Below are 23320 nucleotides of genomic sequence, written 5' to 3'. Positions count from 1 at the left end.
TTTTAAACAAGTGGAAGAGACCTTGTAGTATCACATATACCATGGGATACAGTTGCTATATTGTATTTGTTTCGCTTAATTCTTTTAAACAAGTGGAAGAGACATTGTAGTATCACATATACCATGGGATACAGTTGCTATATTATATTTGTTTCATTTAATTCTTTTAAACAGAAATCACCTAGTCTTTTTTACAAATGGGGAAACTGAGGCCCAGAAAAAGTAGTTACTTGTCTAATGATATACAAGTAGTCAAAAAAAAAGTTTTTTTTAAAAAAAATATTGGAGTGTCAACGCATTTGAAATGAGTCTAGATTGGTTTCCTCCCTAGTCTCTCAGATTAGCAGATTCAATCATTTCAGTCATGTGGGACTCTAGGATCCCATCTGGAGTTTTCTTGACAGAGTTACTGGAGTGGTTTGCCATTTCCTTTTCCAACTCATTTTACAGATGAGGAAACTGAGGTAAGCAGGATTAAGTGACTTGTCCAGAGTCTTACAACCAGATTTGAACTCAAGCACATAAATCTCTATCCATTGTGCCTCCTAGCTGCCCTTATAAAATTTTGATACTATTAAGAAATATAAATTATATCAGCCAAAGTGCAGAAAGAACGGACTGCAACTTCTTAATATATGTTTCTAGAAATAGATGTTTCCTTAACAAAAGGGTCTTAGTGTGGTACAATGTGATGCACTGGACTAGGGATCAAACTCTTTATCTCCACCCCTTGGATCTGGACTTGAAATCTCAAGTGACCAACTTTTGGGGTTTTTCCATAGGTATTTTTCTTTAAAAATGAAAATATAGTGCAGTGAAAATCAATATAGCATAGAGCAGAGTGCTGAATATAGAATCTGTGAGATCCTGGACATGTCACTTTTCCTCATCGGTAAAATTTGAGATTTAGGCCAGATCATTTAAAAAAGATTTGCCAGGCACTACAAAGAAGTCACAGGTCTTTTAGATGATGGTTTGATCTCTGCCAAACTTTTTTTTTTTTTTAAGTGTAATTTCTCTTGCTTTTCTCCTCTAAGATTACCTTCCATCTACTCTCTGCTTGTCTCATACGTTCCTAATAAATGAAATGTTATTTCTCCCATGGTAACGAAAGCTTCTTGGGCACAAGGACTCCTTTGGTTCTTCTTTGCATGACCAGCTCTTAGCTCAGTACCTGGCATATAGTAAGGGCTTAATAAATGCCTGTTGAGTGATTAAATGCTGTTATGTCAGGTAGACTTTAGATCTAGCTACAACCCACTGGGACCTAAGCGAAAGCCGATGACTGAATTTTATTTTGCTTCTTCCAATGTTATTGGAAAGAGTTCCCCATTATTTATTTAGGTTCTCCTTCCTTCTAAATGCCTTTGCTGGCTTGGTATCAGCTTCTTCCAAAGAAACTTTGAGAATGAATCTGCAAAACTTCATGGCAGCCACTTTCATCCAAGTCAGAGCCTTCAGAACTATCCATTTTTTTCAGGTGCCTGCCAATTAAAGTCTCAGGAACAGAATGAATCACACTTCCCCTCCCTCACATATAATTGTGCAGCGGTTAAATCAGCTCCTGTTTCAGGAGGTATTTTCCAAAGACAGACTTTGTTAGGCCTTCAGAAAACTTCAAGGTATGTCATCACTTAGAGCACCTCCAGGGACTGTGACCCATAAATTAGAGAAAAGATTTTCAGGAAGTCTTTTAGAAGAACAAATGAAAGGAAACTTTTCCTGGACATACTTACTAAGGAAGAAGCTCATCAATTCCTAATTGGAACTGACCCTTTAAGTCAGCAAACCCCATCACTTCATTTTATAGATAAGGAAACTGAGATTCCCTGGGAGCAGATAACTTGCTTATTGTTATACAAATAAGTGGTAGAGATAGAATTTCCCCCCCTTTTCATTGTACCAAGATGTCTTGGGTTTTCCATATCAGTGAACTGGTTATATCTTCTGGAAACTGACAAAAACTTATAAAGCTCATGGTTTTTACCATAGAGCTCCTTTCCATGAAGATAGCTCCATAATGCTTGAGGAATGTTAACAGTTTTCTTGTAGATAGTAGTAGATCCAATTCAAACTGTTAGCGATGGTGGCAATGGGGAAGTGGGACAGGGAAAATCCCAAATGACCAAATTTGGGTTTTTTCCCATAGTTACATTTTCTGACATGAAACTCTAGTACAGCAAGAGTTGAATTAGCATAGTGGACAGAGTGCTGAATGTGGAGTCAGCAAGACCTGGATTTGAATCCCTTAGATAAGGTTACTTATCTGCTGTGTTACCATAGGCAAGCTGAGTTGAGCTTCACTATCCTAATCTATATAATGGAGATGATATCATCCATGACAAATAGCTCATGTTTACATGGCTCCTTCTATTTTTTAAAGTACTTTATGGAGTGTATATTACTTAATCCTCCTGGCCACCCCTAATAGAGGTACCATTAGTATTCCTTTTTTTTTTTTTTTTTTTTTTTTACAACTGAAGCTTATTGAGAATAAGTGATTTGCCCAGAAATTTGAACTTAATACATCTTGACTCCAAATCCCTGCAAAGTATGAACCTTATTGACTGTCATGTAAATCAGATTGTGTGTTTAAAGTGTTTTACAAACCTTAATGTGTCATTCTACATGTCAGTTGTCACTATTACCATCTTTATTATTATTATGACAAAATAGAATAGATTTATAAATCTTGGTGCCAGGAACTTGGTAAGTTTGGAGTAGCAGGAACATAAGATGTCATGCTAATAGGGAAGATGATTGTTGCTCTCTGACTTAGCTTCTTCTGGCTTTGTCCCTTATGTGCTCATCTTTGTTTCCCTTCTCTAAATTCTGAAATATTTCTCCCTCCTGAGAACATCTCTGTTACTAGGTAGCAGTTCTAGGTATCCCATCCATAAATCTTAGAGACTTTTCATAGCCTTCAATAATCAAGCATGTGATAGTCATTTCATTTTAAAATAAATCTCAAAGTGAGGAGGCGATTTTTAAGGCAAATCATCTATAACAGGTCCAAGCCAGGAAGGAACAGTGGAAATTCCTGAAATTGATTCTTAAGTTTTCAGTGTGAGCATTTATACCTTGGAAATTGGGAACCACTTTCCCAATGTCCAAGCTTGACTTACTTATGTTTTGTGCCTGGACTTAAGAAAGTGATGAGGAAAATGTGAACAATGCTAAAAATGCTAACAAACTTAAATGTTTATACTATATACATTTCTTTCCTTTGGGAAAGAGATAGTTGTTAAACATTTAAGCTGTCTCCTAGCAGATCCCTTGATAGGGTTGAAAGAGGTGTGAACATATCTTGCTTAGACATTTTTTTTTTCAAATATTGGGTTGTAGGGGGGGATTCACCAGTGGGAGTAGGGGATATTGGTATCTTGCAGTGTGAGATGGCTGCCAGGTTAAAGGTACAATGTCCGGAGAATCAAAAGCAGAGTCAAAAACATATCTGGCTTGGGCATTTCCTCAAATGAAGGTTCTGAGGAGAAGCCCAATAATTGAAGGAAGGAATAATGGGAGACTTTGCTATTACTAACTGTATAACCTTGGGCAGATGCTTCATCTGTAGGATGAGGTAATGCATATGGTCTCTAAGCTCCCTTTCTGCTAAAAGTCTATAAACCTGAGTTTTTATACATGTTATCCAGTCAATAGATTTCATCTTAAGAGTAGCTAAGACTGGAACGTGACCTTTTGTAATGTTGAATTTAATTAGGACAATATTTGTGTTCAGTTTATTCCTCCTTGTCAGATGGGACTTCCTGTTGAGAATAGCAGCAGCATGCCATAGTGGAAAGCACTTTAGTTTTAGAGTCAGGAACATATAGGTCTAAATTCTGGTTCAGACATTACTAATGATGTGCTCATGGAGAAATTACTTAATCTTTCCAAGCCTCAATTTCCTCATCTGGAAAATGAAGGTAATGGGATCTTTAATAACTACTTCATAAGGTTATCACAGTCTAAAACAAGGTGATGAATGGAAGATACTTTTAAAATGTGAAAATGTTGTGTCAATGTTGGGAAATGATAAAAAGGAGGAAGCGTGGTATAATGGGTAGAAAGCTATCCTTGACTAGCTGTGTCTCACCTTCCAGTGCTCAGGACTACCCTCTGAGAGAAAGATCAGATCTACATTGATAGAGAGACTTCCTTCACCTGGGATTTCTTCACACCAGTGCAATTATAATTGATCCATATCTTTAAATAACTGTTATTGTTATTATTATTATTTGAATTCTGTCATCACCCAGTTTATTTATTGACTGAAAACTTAAAGGTGCTTTAGAAATCTCAGAGGACTTTCTGAGCCTTAAAGATAAGTCAGAGACACCCATTTTCCTTTTATAATTGTGGGGGAAACATGGATTTGAAAATCAGTAATCCATACTGGTAGGACAGCTGGTGGTGCAGAGGATAGAATGACAAGCTTGGGATCAGGAAGACTCATCTTCCTCAGTTAAACTGTATAATCTCTAGCAAATTATATTTATATATATATATATATATATATATATATATATATATATCCTTTTTTTCATTTTAAACTTGTTTATTGATGTCATTGGTTTTTATATTACTTCCATTCCAAATATATCCTTTCCCACACATATATAGTGAGTCATTCCTTAAAATCAATTAGGCCTTGATTTCCTTAAGAGCAGGGTATTTTTATTTTATTTTTTATTTTTGCTATCTTTGTATTCCCAGTACTTAGCATAATCCCTAGTATGGCAAATACTTGATGCTTAATAAATGATTGTTCACTTGACTTAGAGAAGGAGTTAAAAAAATGGGGAGGAAGGCAGTTTAGCAATATTAACCAACATATCAAACTGTGATGGATAATATTTGGCTGGTTATATAGCACCTATAATTATTTTTAAAAGGTGGTCTTCCCTTTGCCCTATGTCATCACTTTAATTTTTTAAATTATAAATCAGAATTTTGGAGCAGGAAGGAACCATTAATTCAGCTTCTTTATTTTACAGATGAGGAAACTGAGGCAGAATAAAGTGACTCCTGGGTTCACACAGCTAGTGAGTGTCTGAGACAGGATTAGAATTCAGATTGACTAGCCCCTTATAGCATACTACCTACTTCTCTGTCCATATTTAGCTAATATATAGAGATATAGATAGATATAGACATAATTACTAATAGTAACCACAAACAAGAGGTAGTTTTTAATAAGCACACTTTGTATTAGGCTCTTGGTCCCTTCTTGTTTTTAAAACTTGCCCCAAGGAGATGCACATTCCATTTTCTTTCTCTTGGCTTGATTTCTTGATATTTTCTTGCTCTATGGGAAATGTTGGTTTGTCCATGCGTTCACAAATATTTATGGAGAAATTACCCAAACCAAATTTAGGGATTGGCCATGTGTTCATTTGCCTGGGGTACAGCACATGGTGGAGCAGAATGAAGAACAATATTTAATATTTAATGCATATAACTTTGTTGCTAGGGACCGGACTGATTTTATTGGTGTAAGAAACTACCAAGGCAGGTCTGCATTATTTCTGTAATTTAGTTTTAGACAGCTGCTCAGATCACGAAAAACTGTGGTGACTAGAGAAGGATCACAAGGCCAGTGTATATCAGAGACTCAACTAGCTTTCTATGGGCTCTGCTGCTCATATTAACCTAAGATGAAATATAAATTCCCCTATTTGATATTTAAAGCCCTTCACTCTCCAGCCTCAAACTACCTTTCCTGCTTTATCATACATTGCATTTCACTTCTTGAATTTCATAGTTCCCATGGACCATATCAAACTGGTTTTCTTGCTGTTGCTCACCCCTGACTTTTGCATCTCCACTCTTTGAACCTTTGCTTAGGCTAGGATAATCTCCCTGTTCACCTCCATCTCTTGGGATCATTGGCTTCTTGAGCACTCAAGCTATATCTTGTTTAGAAACTTCTTTCTGCTCCCTGCTCCCTTCTCCAGCTCTGGTTGATAGTGCTTTGCTCTCTAAAGCAACTTTTTATTTGTCTTAATTATAGCTACATTATCAAAAAGTTGTCTCCTCAGTATAATCGATCAGTGAATGGATTAGTGATTTTCCCCTCTTCCCTCTACCAGTGGAGATCAAAATCTCTTTGTTAGAATTCAGTATCTTTCTCTGCAAAACCACACTTTTCCCAAGTTCTTTAATTTTGTCAAGGATATCACCATCCTTCTGATTACCTTGTTTGTAACATCAGTCGTCCCCAATCCTTCATTCTCCCTCATCCCACATATTCAGTCAGTGGCCCAATCTTGCTCAGTTAACCTCCGCAACAACTTCCCCATCCATTCTCTTCTCTCTATTCTCATGGCTACCACCACAACTCATCCTCATCATTTATTTCTCTTGGACTATTCCTTAGTCTCCCTATCTCATATCTTTTTCCCCTAATTCAATTTTTCCATATACTCAGTTAACAAAGTGACCCCTCCTAAAGCATGGGTCTAGCCACATCAATCTCCAACTCAATATAGTTCAATGACCCTCTCTTGCTTCCAGGATCAAATACAGACTTCTGTGTTTGCCATTTCAAGGCCTCACAACCTGGCCTCAATTTACCTTTTCAACTTTATTCGTTATTCTCCTACAAGCATTTTATGGTACAGTCAAACAGTCAAACTGTGATTTGGATGCTACTCTTCACCTCTAAACCCTCCATCTCCCACCATCCCTACCTTTGTCCTGTCCTATCCTCTATTTCCATAGTGCTCTTACTTCTCAGCTCTGCTTCTCAAAGTCCTTCAATTTTTTGTGCATGGTTCAATCATTACTTTTTACATAGAATCCTTTCTCATCCTTCTAGGTACTGGTGCCTTCCCCACTAAATTGCTTATATTTATCTTGTACATATTTTGTGCATTTATATCATAATAGCTAGTTAATATGGATGTGGCACTTTCCAAATATTATCACATTCTATCCTCATAACAGCTCTGGGAGGAAGTTGCTGTTATTATCCCCATTTTACAAATGAGGAAACTGAGGCAAACAAAAGTAAAGTGATTTGCCTGGGGTCACACAGCTTGGAAGGATCTGAGTTCAGATGTGAAGTCAGGTCTTCTTGAATCTAGGCTCAGCATTCTATTTCCTACACCACCAAGCAGTCATATAATTCTTTGTCTACATGTTATCTCCTCCTATTGAATTTGAGAGCAGGAACTTTTCCATATTTGCCTATGGAGCTCAGTGATTGATACTTCCAAGAAAGGCAGTGTTGCTAAGGGGATAAAGAGCTAATTCCACATCCAAGAAAACATGGATTCAAGCTCTGCCTTTGATGTCTATTGACTCTGAGCAAGCCATGACTCCTTTTATGTCCTGGGCAACTCTGTAAGATTAGAAAACCACAGAAAAAGATATCAACTTGCACTGGAGAAGAGGTTAAACTCATCCAGAAGGTTTCCTATAGAAACAAAATCCATACATACTATGTGTCCAGCACTATGCTAGATCCTAGAGATTCAAAAGACAAATTACACACTCTCTCTCTCTCTCTCTCTCTCTCTCTCTCTCTCTCTCTCTCTCTCTCTCTCTCTCTCTCTCTCTCTTCTCTCTCTCTCTCTCTCCTCTCTCTCCTCTCTCTCCTCTCTCTCCTCTCTCTCCTCTCTCTCCTCTCTCCTCTCTCCTCTCTCCTCTCTCTCTTTGATATCTTTAGAATGATACCAAGTTGTAGTAATGTTAAATCAAAGTGTATGGCCATTTTAGTAACTTTTCTTACATGATACCAAAATTGTTTCCCAAAAAAGAATGGGTCCAATTTATAACCACTATTGAGTTTGTGTGCCTATCTTCCCACATCACTTTCAGTACTATTTCCATCTTTTTAAAATCTTTGCCAAATTTGATGGATGTGATATGTAACCTCAGTCATGCTTTAATTTGTATTTTTTCATATTATTCATGATCTGGAATGTTTTTATATGATTACTGATATTTTTAATCTCTTTAGAAATTGTTCATTTCCTTTGACTACTTCAAGGGCAAGTCTTTATTTTAGGTGAAATAATAATGCACAGTGAAACTGTTCATTACTAACCAATCAACAATTAATTTATTAAGCTCTTATTATGTTCCAGGCTAACCATTGGGATTAAAGAGAAAAAGTTCTCATCCTCAAGAATGGTAGAGACAAATATAGATATAGACCAAGAGTATTGAATTTTGAATCAGAAATCATAGGTTCAATGTCTTTATATCTGTGTGGGATTGGGAAAGTCCCTTAATATCTCTTAGCCTCAGTTTCCTCATCTGAAAAATGGAGGAATTAGAACAGATGGCCTCTGACATCTTTTTCTGCTCTAAATCTGTATTCCTATCTATAGAATTACAGTTTCCTGGTCAAACCTAGGAGTGCTCTTTTATCTGGTGATCATGTGACCATTGGGAAAGAAATATGTGGTAGATTTAGTCTTGTTCCCAACGTGAACCCCTTCCCCAGAAAGACCATTGTTGTGGGAACATTCTGATCCTATATGGAGCCTCATTTCAGTCACATCTGTTTTTCATGAGTGCCCTTGGAGACAGCTGTCCATGTGCTATGAAAGTAACTCTTACATAGACCCCTCAGGCTAGCATGAGGCAAGTGCTCTATAGATTGTCTGAATTTTTTCCCCAACAACTTCCTGAAGCGTGAGATTTGGGCCAACTGTATGTAGTCAGGGGTAGCACCTGCTTCATCAGACAGATGACCTTCCTTCTAGTTCCTTAACGTCCCAATGTCAACATTAAGAGGTTATAGATGCAAATTATCAACATACATTTAAACTATGTTCCAAATACATGCAGAAATGTTCTAGTCACAGGACTGATAATGATATAGACTGGCTTAAAAATTTGCCTTCTAACAAGAGGCAGGAAAATTATGTGCCATCAATAGCTATGCTAGATGAATGGGTGTGGTAAGTACCAGGGAAACTTCTAAAGGGCCATTTGAGCAGGGAGAGAGGGCATTTCAGATGGAGTTTAAGGAAGGCTTCAGGAAACAGTAAACATTGAGCTTCAAAAGACAGAGGGACTTCTAAAGACAGAAATGGGTGTGGGAAATAAAGATAGTCAATTTGACTAATAGAATATTCTATGTACAAAGGTACAGAATGAATGAAAAAGCTAAAGAGATTACTTCCTGCTGGGCATCATATTAAAAACTGCAGATGATTGTTTTATTTTTGTTAGTTTTTGTTCTCAAAGGAGACCATGACATCAGGAAAATGTCATGGCTTACAAGTTTATTGAATTTAAGTGAGGGAGGGCTGTGCAAAGTCACCAACCTTACTCTCTCCTGCTGAGCTATCTGGATGATTGAAGATGGCCTCCTAGAGTGGCAGGTCTTGGCTTTTTTAAGCTAAGGTCTTTCCCAGATCAAAGTTTGCCCAAGGCAACGCCCATTCAGTGATTAAGACTAGGTAAAAATGAGGCAAAAAAATGACATTTTTTACCTAGTCAAAAAAATAAAATCAATCAGGGAGGGAAGACCCTCAGGGTTTCTGTCCAAAACCAAAACAATTGCTATTTATACTTACTCTGAGCCTTAGAATCCAAACTATGACCAAGTAAGGCTTGTTCAATCAATACTTGACCAAAATAAATTCTTGAACAGTGCACCCTCTAATAATTGAAATTCTTAATCTGAGATTCTCCATGTATTTATTTATTTTCTTCTCTTCCTCTCCAATCTAAGAGGAATGGACAAATCTATGTTTGTTTGGGTTTTTTTTTTAATTTTTAACTATTCAATATAATTGATTTGATTTGCAATCTAATGAATTTTATTTTGTGCATTGGAAAAAATATTATTCTGAGAACATATCTAAAAGCTTCATTAAACTTCCAAAAGGAACTGTGACCCAAAACAGGTTAAGAACCCTATGATTTTTACTTATGATTTATTATATTTACTATTTTGAAGTACTAATGACCAAAAAAGGGCATCATAGTTTGAAAAACTATGGGTATGTTGAGTAGAGCTATAGTGGATGAGATTGACATATCCTTTCAAGGAGAAGTGGTAGAGTTGAATTGAGGATGATTCCAGACCATGGAAGTATGGGGAGCTTGGTTGGTCATAGTGCAATATCAAAGAGAAATATTATCTGACAAAGTTAGAAGGAAGGTTGGAGCCCCATTTTGAGAGACCTTAAATGCCAGCATCAGAAATTTATTTCTTTAGCAATCAGTCAACTAACATTTTAAAAACATTTATTATATGCTGAGCAGGATGCTAAGGATTATGAATACAAGTAGAAGTAGAAGAAAAATCCCTGCCCTCAAGGAGCTTACATTATTTATTATTTGTTTAAGCTTTTTACTTTCAAAACATATACATGGATAATTTTTCAACATTGACCCTTGCATAGCCCTGTGTTTCAGATTTTCCCCTCTTCCCCTCTCCCAAGATGGCAAGTAATCCAATATATGTTCTATATGTTAAAATATATGTTAAATCCAATATGTGTAAACGTATTTATACAATTCTCTTGCTGGATAAGAAAAATCAGATAAAAAAGGATAGAAAATGAGTAAGAAAACAAAATGCAAGTGAATAACAATAAAAAGGATGAGAGTATTATATTGTGATACACACTCAGTTCCCACAGTCCTCTGTCTGGGTAAAGATGGCTCTCTTCATCACAAGATCATTGGAACTGGCCTGAATCATCTCATTGTTGAAAAGAGCCATGTTCATCAGAATTGATCATTGTATAATCTTGCTGTTGCCATTTCATTTCACTCAGCATCAGTTCTTGTAAGTCTCTCCAGGCCTCTCTGAAATCATCCTGCTGATTGTTTCTTACAGAACAATAATATTCCATTACATTCATATACCAGAACTTATTCAGTCATTCTCCAACCAATGAGCATCCTCAGGTTCCAGTTTCTGGCCACTACACAAAGGACTGCCACAAACATTTTGGCACATACAGGTCCCTTTCCCTTCTTTAGTATTTCCTTGGAATATAAGCCCAATAGTAGCACTGCTGGATCAAAGGATATGCACATTTGATAACTTTTTGGAGCATAGTTCCAAATTACTCTCCAGAATGGATAGATCTCTTCATAGTTCCACCAACAATATATTAATGAAGGAGCTTACATTATGAAGTCAACACACAAAAAAGGAAGCTGCGCAAGTGCGCACAGTAGAAAAAGTCTGGGCTACAATCCATGGAGAAGAAAGAGACCTAGTTAGCCTGGGCACTAGGAGGTTCTGGAAGGAGCCATTCAACCACAGGAAGAAACCGCAGAGGTGAAGGATACTTCCTTTGAGTGAATGGGGAGACAGCCAAGATTTCTAAGTAGAGGAGTGATTCCATCTGTGGGGTATATCAGGAGAATCTTTGTCATTGTCAGATGTATAGATTAGGGAGGACATAGGCTGGAGGCATGGAAACCAGCTAGGAGGCCATTCTGATAGGCTCAGGTGAGAAGAGGTCCTGAACTAGCATCCTTGAAGTGGGAATGGAAGAAAGGGGTTGAGTAAAGAAGGATTTTCAAAGTTGGAATGGACAATCCTTAGTGCTTAAGTGGCAATTAGGGGGTAAAGAAATAACATTAATCCAAGAGAATTATGGGTTTATGAGCCTGGTGAATGGTGAGATGACATTACTATCAATGGGAAAAGAGAAGTTGAAGACAAGTTTGCATTTGAGCCCAAGTACCAGTGATACATTGGCCTTGGTGGGCAAGACCTCCAGCAGACCTATAAGATTAGAATCTGGTGAAGGAGTACTGAATGGGCAGGTTCAGGAGGTCTCCTTTCACAGGCAATGTCTGCACTTATCTGTTGGACCTAGGACAATTAAACCTCTCTGGACCTCTGCTTTCTCAACTTCCAAATGAAAGGAGTGACCTAGGTTCTTTCCAGTTCTAAATCTCTGTTACTGTGAAAAATAGATTTGTGAGTTATCTCCTAAGAGATGATCATTGAAACCACGGGACTAGATAAACCCTCCAAAGGTAAAAGTACAGGTATATAGAGGTACATGAGGGTAGCTCTGGAGGATGGTTGTAGTTAAGATATGAGAGGCAGTTAAGAGCCCTCAAGAGGGATAAGAGGAGAAGATGGTTCACTAAATCATATCATTGTAGATCTAGATCTGGCAGTATCCTCTGATCTCATCTAGTATATTAGTTCATTTTGTATTTAAGGAAATATTAACTAAGTCAATGTCAGAGGTAAGATTTGGCACCAGGGCTTCTGATCCCAAAGTCAATGTTCTTTCTTCCACCTTCCTCCCCATATGATGGGCTCAAGGGCAGAAAGATGGTGAGATCAGCAGTTTTTCTTCCTAGACTAGTGAAGAGGAGGAGAAGATAAATGAAGCATAGAGAAGTTTAGAAAAGTAGGAGGAAGGAAGTTAAGGAAGATGACATCAGATAGATTCAATCTATTGGTAAAGTAGGAAGTAAGATCATTTACTGAAAGTGATGGGGCATAGGGTATAGTCAGAGACTGGAGAGAAGAAAGAGTTTAAAACAGCCACCATGGGAAAGGAAATATGAGTCAATCAGATGAATTTTGAAAATTGCCATATGGCTGGGAGATCTCATCTGGTACGAAGAAAAGTAAAGTGGACCCATTCAAAACTGTGACATAGCTTCCTCTAATAAAAGCATTAGGTCCATTATTTGTAGTAATAATAATAAAATGTACTTAAAACAATGAACATTTTTGTAATATCATTCTTAATGTCCACTTTTGGAATGGTAAAATGGACTATACCAGATTTGCAAAGTATGTTAACAAAAATACATGCAATATAAACAAAATACAGGGTCAACTATAGCTAGAGCAACACTTTGTCAACAAAAGGGTAGAAGAGCATATCTATGTCTTTCTGTAGAGAGAATATACATTGCTCTATAAAACCACACATATGTACACACACACAAATACGTAATATATATGTATATGTATATATATATATATATATATAATTTGTGTTTGTATATACATGTTTATGTGTATATGTATTTATGAGCCTTCAGACAAGGAGTTTACAACCTAATACTTGTATTCCCCAATGAAAGAAATTACTTGATTTGTCAGTGCAAATAGAAAAATAAATAGAAAAGGGAAAAAATAATGTTAAGGAAAAATACAGAATAGCAACTTTTCCCAGAATTTATCTGAATTCCATCCAAAAGAGTAAAAATGAAATCATCATAATAACTGCTTTGCAACCCAAGTGTTTTAATTATAGTATCTCTTTTGAACCTCAAAGTAATGCTCTGAGGTTCCTAGGTACTCTAGGAATTAATATACCCATTTTATAAATAAGACAGCTAAGCCTCTGAAAAGTTTTGCTCAGTTACACAGTCTTTGCCAGAAGTTTTCTGGATTCCAATCCCAAAACAATCTACTAGACCATGCTATTCTAAAAGAACCTTTACATTATAAATATAAAACATTCTACTCTTAGAATTAATATTAGGTCGAGTGTGTAGGTTCTTGATTACGTGGTTATTGATGGATAATGTTGGAGCATATTTAGAAACTCTAGATGGGGGTAGGGGAAGGTGGTATTCTACTCATATAAGTGAAGGTTGTGATCCCTTGGACACTAAGGAACATCATTTATCTCCCATCTCCATTCCTGAACAGCTACTTTTCCCTAATCTTTAATTTCTATCATAATATTTGGAATATCCTTCCTTCTTATCTTTGATCTTTGGAACCCCCGGCTTCATTTAGGCTCAGCTCAAAGGCCATCTCCTATTAGAGGCCATTTCTGATTCCTTCAGATGTTAGTTCTCTTCACAAAGTTACTTTATATTTCCCCCCTCCACTCACACACTCTCTCTCATTCTGTCTCCTCCCTCTCTCTACCTCTGTCTTTCTGTCTCTCTGTCTCTCTGTCTCTCTCTCTCTCTCTCTCTCTCTCTCTCTCTCTCTCTCTCTCTCTCTATATATATATATATATATATATATATATATATATATGTATATACACATATACAAACACACACATATAAATACATATATATTTATATAAATTTATATATGCATTTATTTATCTTTGTATATTTACTGTGTACTTATGTACTTAATAAATTGAATTGTGGGGTTGTTTTCCCCAGTGTTTCTTCCCACTTTCCCTTTGGGATTGGTGGGGAAATGTCTCTCTATGCACAATTGATTATTTTGACTAATTGAAACTTGGATTGATCTTCACATTTCATTCAGGTCACACACAACAAAAACAATGGGATCACAGGATAGGAGCTTCAGGGTTTGGATTCAGAGCACCTGGATCCAAATCTTGCCCCATGCTACCTATATTCTATGTGACTATAGATGGATGAATCCCTTGGATTTCAGTCCATCTGTGTAGTGGGAGGCTGGATACAGGTAACTCTTAAGTTCTTTCCATGATACATGATCTCCAAGGTCCCTTTAAGCTTTCAATCACAGGATCACTAGGATTTAAACAGCGAAATAACTGAAGAAAGAAAGAAGGCATTATCATGATGGGCGATTACCTACTGGCTACCTTTGCTCAGAGAGACAGAGGGTTCCTGATGAAATTGGATTACAAAGGTCACAGTAAATCCAACAACTTTCAAATCAACACTGATAAAGACATACAGCCCAAGGTCATTTTTTTTTTTCTATCTTTTTCTAAAGACACCTTGCAGTTTATCATTCCCAATAAGGCTGACAGTTTCATTTCATAACAATAGTTGCCTAAGGAAATAAAATGATGGAAAGGAACAGAAAGAAATCTAGGTGTTACTAAGGGGGTTGATAGACTGTGAATGAGATTTACAAATTACATTTTCTTAGAATTGCCATTGATGAACTTAGTTGGGGGTGGGGGGGGGAGAAATCTATCCAGGGCAGACCCTGGGACTTAAGAGGATCATGGCACCTCCATGCTAAGAAATTGGATGTAATAGCTGGATGCTCTGATGTAAAAACTTCCAGATTTCCCTTGAGGTTAAATGAGGGTGCACCATTGTAGCTATTTTGCTTTATCCAAAATTCCTCCTTGTTATCTGGATGTCCTCACTTTCTGTAAAAGCTCAGCTCAGATGTCACCATGTACATGTGACTTGTCCTGTTTCTATCTATGGTGTGTCTATTCCTCCCCCCCCCACAATTTTTTCCCTTATATATATTTCCCAGTGTACTGGAAGGGACTGAAGCCCTCCCCCTGGGTTCCCAGTACTTGGGCCAGAGTCTGATACATAGTAAGTAATTTACAAATGGATTCTATTTCCCAGATTTTCTCTCCATATAGGGGAGTTGCAGAGTTTTAAATTAGTGTCATTTCTTCTTCCCCCATATGCCTAAATGTGAATTGGCAAAATATCAAATATACCATCTGATGCATTTGTAACCTAGCCTTCAAGAGATTGCCCACTAATTTGGGATGGGCCAATTGTTGTCATCCAAACATTCAACAAGCATTTTGTTAAATTGTGGGACGTTTATTTTTTAATACACATTGCTTTATGAATCATGTTGGGAGAAAAAAAATCAGAGCAAAAGAGGAAAAAAAAAACATGGGAGATAAAAATGCAGAAAAAAGAAGTGAACATAGCATGTGTTGATTGACATTTAGTCTCCTTAGATCTTTTTCTGGATGCAGATGGCATTTTCTGTCCAAAGTCTATTGGGATTGCTTTGGATCACTGATCCACTGAGAAGGACCAAGTTTTTCATAGTTGATCATCGCACATTCTTGCTGTTATTGTATATAGTGTATTCCTGGTTCTGCTGGTTTCACTCAGCATCAGTTCATGTAAATCTTTCCAGGTCTTTCTATGATCAACTTGTTCATCATTTTTAATAGAACAATAATATTCCATTATTTTCATATTCCACAGCTTGTTCAGCCATTCCCCAATTGATGGGCATTCACTCATTTTCCAATTCTTTGCTATCACAAAAAGAGCTGCTATAAACATTTTTGCAGATGTGGGTCCTTTTCCTTTTATGATTTCCTTAGGATACAGATCTAGTAATAGCACTGCTGGGTCAAAGGATATGCTCAGTTTTATACCCTTTGGGCATAATTCTAGATTCTCTCCAGAATGGGGGGGGGGTAGATCATTTTACAACTCCACCAAAAATGCATGTGTCCCAGTTTTCACACATCCCTTCCAACATTCATCATTATCTTTTCCTGTCATCTTAGCCAATCTAAAAGGTGTGAGGTAGTACCTCAGAGTTGTTTTAATTTGCATTTCTCTAATCAATAGTGATTTAGAACATTTTTACATATAACTATAAATGGCTTTAATTTCATCATCTGAAAATTGTCTGTTCATATATTTTGACCATTTATCCCTTGAGGAATGATTTGTATTCTTTCTTTCTTTTTTTTTTTTTTTTTTTTTTTTTTTTTTTTTTTTTGAGGCTGGGGTTAAGTGACTTGCACAGGGTCACACAGCTAGGAAGTATTAAGTGTCTGAGACCAGATTTGAACTCTGGTCCTCCTGAGTTTAAGGCTGGTGCTCTATCCACTGCTCCACCTAGCTGCCCCGATTTGTATTCTTATGAATTTGACACAGTTCTTTATATATTTTAGAAATAAGACCTTTGTCAGAAATGCTGTCTATAATGATTTTTCCGCAACTTTGTATTTCCCTTTTAATCTTGTTTCTGTTGGTTTTGTTTGTGCAAAATCTTTTTAATTTAACGTAATCAAAGTTGTTCATTTTGCCTTTCATATGTTTTCTAGTTCTTCTTTAGGTATAAATTCCTCTCTTCTCCAAAGATCTTCTCCAAAGGCAAATTATGCCTTGTTTTCCTAATTTGTTTATGGTATCATCCTTTATGTCCAAATCACATATCCATTTTGACCTTATTTTGGTATGAGGTGTGAGATGTAAGTCAGTGCTGATTTTCTGACATATTATTTTCCAGTTTTTGCCGCAATTGTGAATTCTTACTCCAGAAGCTAGAATTTGGGGATTTATCAAATACTAGATCTCTATAAGCTTTGATTATTGTGTCATGTGTATCTAATCTACTCCACTGATCCACCACTCTATTTCTTAGTGCCAAATGGTTGTGATTACTGGTTCTTTATAATATAGTTTTAGGTTTGCTACTGTTAAGCCATTGTCTTTTGTAAATTTTTTCATTAATTCCCTTGATATTCTTGATCTTTTCTTCTTCCAGATGAATTTTGTTAATTTTTTTTCTAGTTCTATAAAATAACATTTTGGCAGTTTGATTGGCATGGCACTGAACAACTAGGCCACTTTAGGCAGAATTGTCATTTTTATTATATTAATCAGGCCTAGTCATGAACAACTGATATTTTCCCAATTGTTTAGATCTGATTTTATTTGTGTAAGAAGTGTTATGTAATTATGTTCATATAGTTCTTGGGCAGGTAGACCCCCAAGTATTTTATTTTGTCTACAGTAATTTTAAATGGAATTTCTCTTTCTACCTTTTGTTGATGGACTTTGTTAGTAATATATAGAAATGCTGATGATTTGTGTGGGTTTATTTTATATCCTGCATCTTTGCTAAAGCTATGAATTGTTTCCAATAGGTTTTTGGAGCATTTATTTTTAAAATTCAGTTTTATTTTCCTTTCATTTCTGAATTCACTCTCTCTTATTTCTCTGTATCTTTAATTGAGAAAAGAAAAGTAAAAGCCATTGCAAATATTATAGTGAAATAAAACAAGTTCCTTTGTTAAATATGTTCCTTGCATCAAAAATGCCTGACTATATCTTCTGTATATCTTCTGAGTTCATCAGCTCTCTATCTGGAAATAGAGAATATTTCATGATAATTCCTGTAGATCTGTGATTGATCCATTGTTCCACAAGGATCTATCATATCCTTGACACTGAGCATACAAGACAAAAGCATTACAATTTTTGCCCTCAATGAGCTTACATTTTATACATATATACACATGCATATGGACATACATAGAATAATAGGGAGAAGGTTAGAAACTGGGGGGATTCAGACAATCATGTGGTAGTTGGAATTGGAGCTGAATCTTGAAATGACTTTAGGGGAGGTGGAGGTGAGGTGAGAAGGTCAAACATTTCAGGAATGGGGATTGGGAACAGATGGTTTGGGTAGAAGGAGGTGAAGATGGAAAGTTGGGAACAACAAAAGCAAGAAGTCCAATTTGTCCAGAGCACATGACGGGGAGGGCGGAGCAATGTGTGGACTACCAGATTGTGCAAAATTTTGGATGCCAGAGTTTACATTCAGCAGGCTTTGGGGAATGATAAGTTTCTTGATGAAGAGATTGATATGTTTCAATCTGAGCTTTAGGAATATTAATATAACAATTGTCTGCAGGTTGGATTCAAGAGGAGGAGAGATTGGATACAACAAAACAAGTCCAGGTTTAAAATTTTCCCAGGAAGCCTCTTTTTCATAACAAAAAACCCCAGTAAACTATAGAATAATAAAATTTTAAAGTTGAAAGACACTATATGAATTCATTTAATTCAACTTCCTACTGAAAGAAAGAATCTATTCGATTGAATTACTGGCAGTAGTCACCTCGCCCTTTCTTGAATGTTTCCTGGAACAGGAAGCTTACTCACAAACTATCTGCTATTGGAAAGTGATTGATAGAAAGTTTTTCTCTCCTGAGCTAAAACCTGCTACTCTAGAATTTAGAATCTATAGGATTATATTATATAATTGTAATAGCTAGAGAGATACCATGTCATATAGTGGATAGATAGCTGGCTTCAAAACTAGAAAGACTTGGGTCCAAGTTTTACCAATGACTCATTCTGGCTTTAGGATACTGAGCAAGTCTTTTAGAATCTTAGTGCTATGAGGCCTTTAAGATCATAAGGGGGAAAGAGTATGTCAATCTGCATGGGGACAGATAGGAATGTTCCTTATCTGGTCTAGTGGCCAGACATAGATTAGGATGATTGGAGATGGCCCCTATGCTAGAATATGAGAAGGCTGGTAAAGTGAGCTGGAAATGTATGCTGGAGGCGGATTGTGAAGGGTTTTAAATATCAAATATAGGAGCTTCTCTTTAATCTTGGAGGTGATGAAAGAGGCTCTGGAGTTTATTTAACAAGGCAATAGCATGGTGAGATCTATGTTTTAGGAGAATCACTTTGGCAGCAGATTGGAGGGAGGAGGGACTTAAGACAGAGAACCATCAAGGAAGAGGTTGTATTAGCTCAGGCTGAAGTTGATAAAAGTCAGAACTATGGAGACATCTCTATGGATGGAGAAATGTGAACAACATTAGGGAGATAGAATTGATGAGAAGGTAACTGATTCATTATGGGAATGAGTGAGGGAGAATGAGAAATTAGGGAATGACTCCAGGGTTTTAAATCTCAATGATGGTGGTTCTCTGAAAGACTGAAGTTTCAAAGAAGGTTAAGTGGAAGGTTGGGGCAGAACAAGGGGCCAAAGAGGATAAGAAGTTCTGTTTTGGTTGAATTGAATTTGCAATGTCTACAGGATATCCGATTCAAAAGTTTGTTGTCAGGGATTGAAGCTCAAAAGAGATCCTTCAGTAAACAACTGCATGCCCTACCCAAGGAGTGGACATCTAGGCTTTGTTTGAGGAGCCTCACCTCTGGAGGCAGCCCATTCTGCTTTTTGTATAGCTTGGAAGAGGAGCAGGTTTTCCCTGATTTTAAGCCAACATCAGCTTCTCTGCCATTTATATACATTAATCCCAGATCTTCCCTCTGGGGCCAAGGAGAACAAGTCTAAAACCTCTTTCACAACTTGCCCAGGATCCTCCAACTTCCTGAGTTGTAAAAGCCAATTGGATGTAACATATGGTAAACCTCAGAAATCAAATGATTATATTTCTGTGCTAGACAGGGTATGAGTCAAAGGTAGACAATTAAGTGTTTTTTCAGTGGCTTCTATTTTGGTTGAAGGAATGGCCAGATATAGTACATGGAAGGATTTACACAATCGATGAGAAACAAACTCATTCTACTTCTAATTGTTCTTAGGAAAAGGCAAAGAATGGAAGGAGGAAATATGAATGAAATACACAAGAGCTGGGGATTTAGGGCACTTGGGAAAAGAACCCCACCTGCTAGATTTGGAATGAAAAATAAAAAGACCTTGAACTAACCCAGAAAAGGAATTTCTACCTAATGTGCTTATGTCATCCTCTTGGAGACACAATAGACCAAAGATATGATTGGATGTCTTGAAACAAAGATGTGAAATCTTCTTGATTTAATACCGATGATTAAGAGTAAACAGCATGTTTCTACTTGAAGATATTAAAGCATTTTTTTTTTTTTTGCAATATATTGCCACGTTGTATAACAACAGATTCACACTACTGTTTAGAAATTTTTCATGTAAAAGAATTTGGAAGTATTGCAAAGGATTATTTAGTTTTTGATTCTTATCGCTGACATATTCTAGGAAGGAAAAATTCTTCTCAAATTCCTTTTCTCTAAACTTGGATCATTTTGTTTTCCAGTTAAGCGGTTATACTTTAAATGTATTTTGTTAATGAAGTAGCTCAGGCTTAAATCAATACTCCATTGATTTTTAATGTTGCCCATGCTCTCTAAAATGGGTTAATGTTCCACTAAGACCAAATGATTTTTGATAAGGGGCTGACTCCTGCATAGTAAGAAAGATTACATTAACCTAGCCCTGTGAATCCTAAATTTATGGAGGCTGATTAAGTTAGCTCTATAGGCATTGTGCCAGAGCAATGACCTAGTGTGTACTTGCCTGCCCATGCTACTGTGGATCTCCTACAGTGGTAATGTTCTTAAATTAATGTAGCTTATTTATATACAAGACATACTGGAAGAGATAATGTGATATGGCTCTCGAGCCATTATTCTTACCCATTTCTGTCACTTATTGTGTGACCTTAAGCAAATCTCTCTGTGCCTCAGTTTCTTCATCTGTGAAATAAAAGAGTAGGATTAGAGGTGTCTTCCAAGGTCCCTTCTTGTAATCAATGTAATCATGTAATTCCTCCATGTAATCAATGATCCCAAGACATATTTGGCCATTCCCAATGGAAGGAGAATTACAGAATTTATTTCCTAAGATTTTATCAATATCTAGGAAGTTAAATTTATTTGACAGCATCTCTTATCAACTTTGTGATTTTTAAACCATTTCTAGCTTTTGAATCTACTTCACTTAATGCCACATAATTATAGTGTTCAAGTTTGACACCCAAGAAGAGATGACAACCTTCACTTCTGTCCCCTTCTTGGCAACAATCTCCCTGAGATGAGAGGAGCCAAGGCACTTAGTCCAACTTCCTCATTTTACAGGTGAGGAAATTAAAGTTCAGAGGCATGAAATGATTGCCTAAGTCACTAAGTTAGTCCATAAACATTTATTGAACACCTACTCCATGCCAGCAAGGTGCTGGGGATGCAAAGAAAGACAAAAAATAGACCCTGCTTTCAAGGAAGTCACTGAACTCCACCTCTCTGCCTCTAAAGCTTATGTTCTTGATTTTGTATTGCCTCCTCATAGATGGGGAATGCTACTATACTGTCAGATCCGGTTAATTTTGCAGAACAGATTTTTCCCCTCTTTTTTCTCTATCACAAGAGTTGACTTTCTATATACAAGGGGAAGGGTATACTTAGAATAAAGGTGATATAAACACCAAAGTCAGCAATCACAATTACAATTTTGGAAAAAAAAAAAAGAATCCACTTCACCTCTACCAACTGGCATCCTAAATTTAGAAAATTTCCTACTCTTGTGTTTACATTGTGCAACAGATGGTTTAAGTATTAAAAAAAAAACAATTGTGGTCTTTTCAAAATAATATTTATTTACAGTAGAGACTGAACCCATGATTTCATTAGCAAAGGGAACTCCCAGGTTAGTTAGAAAGTTGTCTAGAACATGGAGGTTAAATCATTTGTCTAGGGTCATGCATTGGAAGTGGCACTTGAACCCAGGTCTTCCAGGCTTCAGAACTAACGCTTGCATGCGCTCGCTCTCTCTCTCTCTCTCTCTCTCTCTCTCTCTCTCTCTCTCTCTCTCTCTCTCTCTCTCTCTCTCTCTCTCCTATATCAGCCGCTCTCTAATTTTGTGTTTTCAAGACCCCTTTATGTCTTCAAAAATTAAGGGTCTCCCCAAATTTGCTTTTGCTTGTAGGGGTTATAGCTATTGATATTGACTATATTTGAAATTAAAATGTGTTAGTATCACAGTTAGTATTTACTGATCCCCTGAAAGCATTTTGGGTATTAAAGGGGTCATGAAATTGTACTTTGAAAACCACTGCCTTATGCAGTAAGACTCGATTAGGAGAACATTTCTATCAATTAGGGCTTTTAAAAAGGAGAGCAGACCACCTTGTCCAAGGCAGAGATTTTCAAGCAAAGTCTGAGTGACTTATTGGAGATTTTATAGAGGAGTTCTTATTCAGGTGTGGGTTGAACTTGAAGCCATATGCAATGCTGTGATTCTGTGAATAGCATGATCAGATCTGTGTATAAAGTTCGATGATAGCCAAATGAAGGGTAGTTACATCAGAGAGGGGAGAGGCTGGAGACAGGAAGGCTTGATAGGAGATTATTGCAAAAGACTAAGCAGTGGGGATGGGTACCCATGCTGCATTGTGGGGATGGGAACAGAGAAGAAGGTTGGGTTCCAGTAACACTGGGCTGGGAATAAAGCCAGAATAATGGCTTTTGGTAACTGCCTGAAGGTAGAAGATGAAGAAAATTTAAGTGAGATTTTAAGCACATATAGATAATTCCTTGATATTAGGAAATCTACCTTGGGACTGTAATGCCAGAGAAACTAAGGCAAGATAGAGATTAGAGAGTTTTTAATATTTTATTTGAGAGACCAAATGGATCCATAATTTGGTTGGAGGGCTGAATGAGACTATTGTTTGCAAGAATCCAGCAGCCAATGTGTGTTTCTCATGAAGTATATGTACATACATGGCTCCAAGTGACTGGGGTAGACTGAGGCAGGGGGTGGAGTCACAGCACTGAGATCAGGAATAGACTATCAATCTAGTTCTGATGAGGGGGGAGGGGGCACCAGACATTCTGATGACTTAGGAGGGGTTAGAAGCCAGGAAGTCTGAACTCCCCCTTAACTTGGGTTTACATATTTATGATTTATAATCTTAGCGTAACTAGCCCTAAGTTATATCAGTCCTAATGATCAGGAGGGGTGTTACAATCAGGGGAATTAAGGCAGAACAATTCAGGGAAAGTGAGGCAGGACCATTTAAGGCAACTGAGGCAGGACAGTAAAAGGGAATTATGGCACAACAGGGACCTGTCTTTTGCAAATATTTATACACAGACATATGTATGAAAATATACACAATATCTTAAAGTAGGATTTATGATG

At 36.9% G+C, this 23320-nt stretch overlaps 1 protein-coding gene across 4 annotated transcripts in view; it reads left to right on the top strand.

The window, feature by feature from the left end:
- The window catches only part of PLD1 (phospholipase D1), a 268046-nt gene that overhangs the window by 72672 nt on the left and 172054 nt on the right, over nucleotides 1–23320 (top strand). The window lies entirely within an intron of this gene.

This window comes from Sminthopsis crassicaudata, chromosome 3, assembly GCF_048593235.1.
Source record: "Sminthopsis crassicaudata isolate SCR6 chromosome 3, ASM4859323v1, whole genome shotgun sequence".
Classification (NCBI taxonomy): Eukaryota; Metazoa; Chordata; class Mammalia; order Dasyuromorphia; family Dasyuridae; genus Sminthopsis; species Sminthopsis crassicaudata.
The sequence above is the reverse complement of the archived record's forward strand: the minus strand, read 5'-3'. Positions and strand labels throughout refer to the sequence as shown.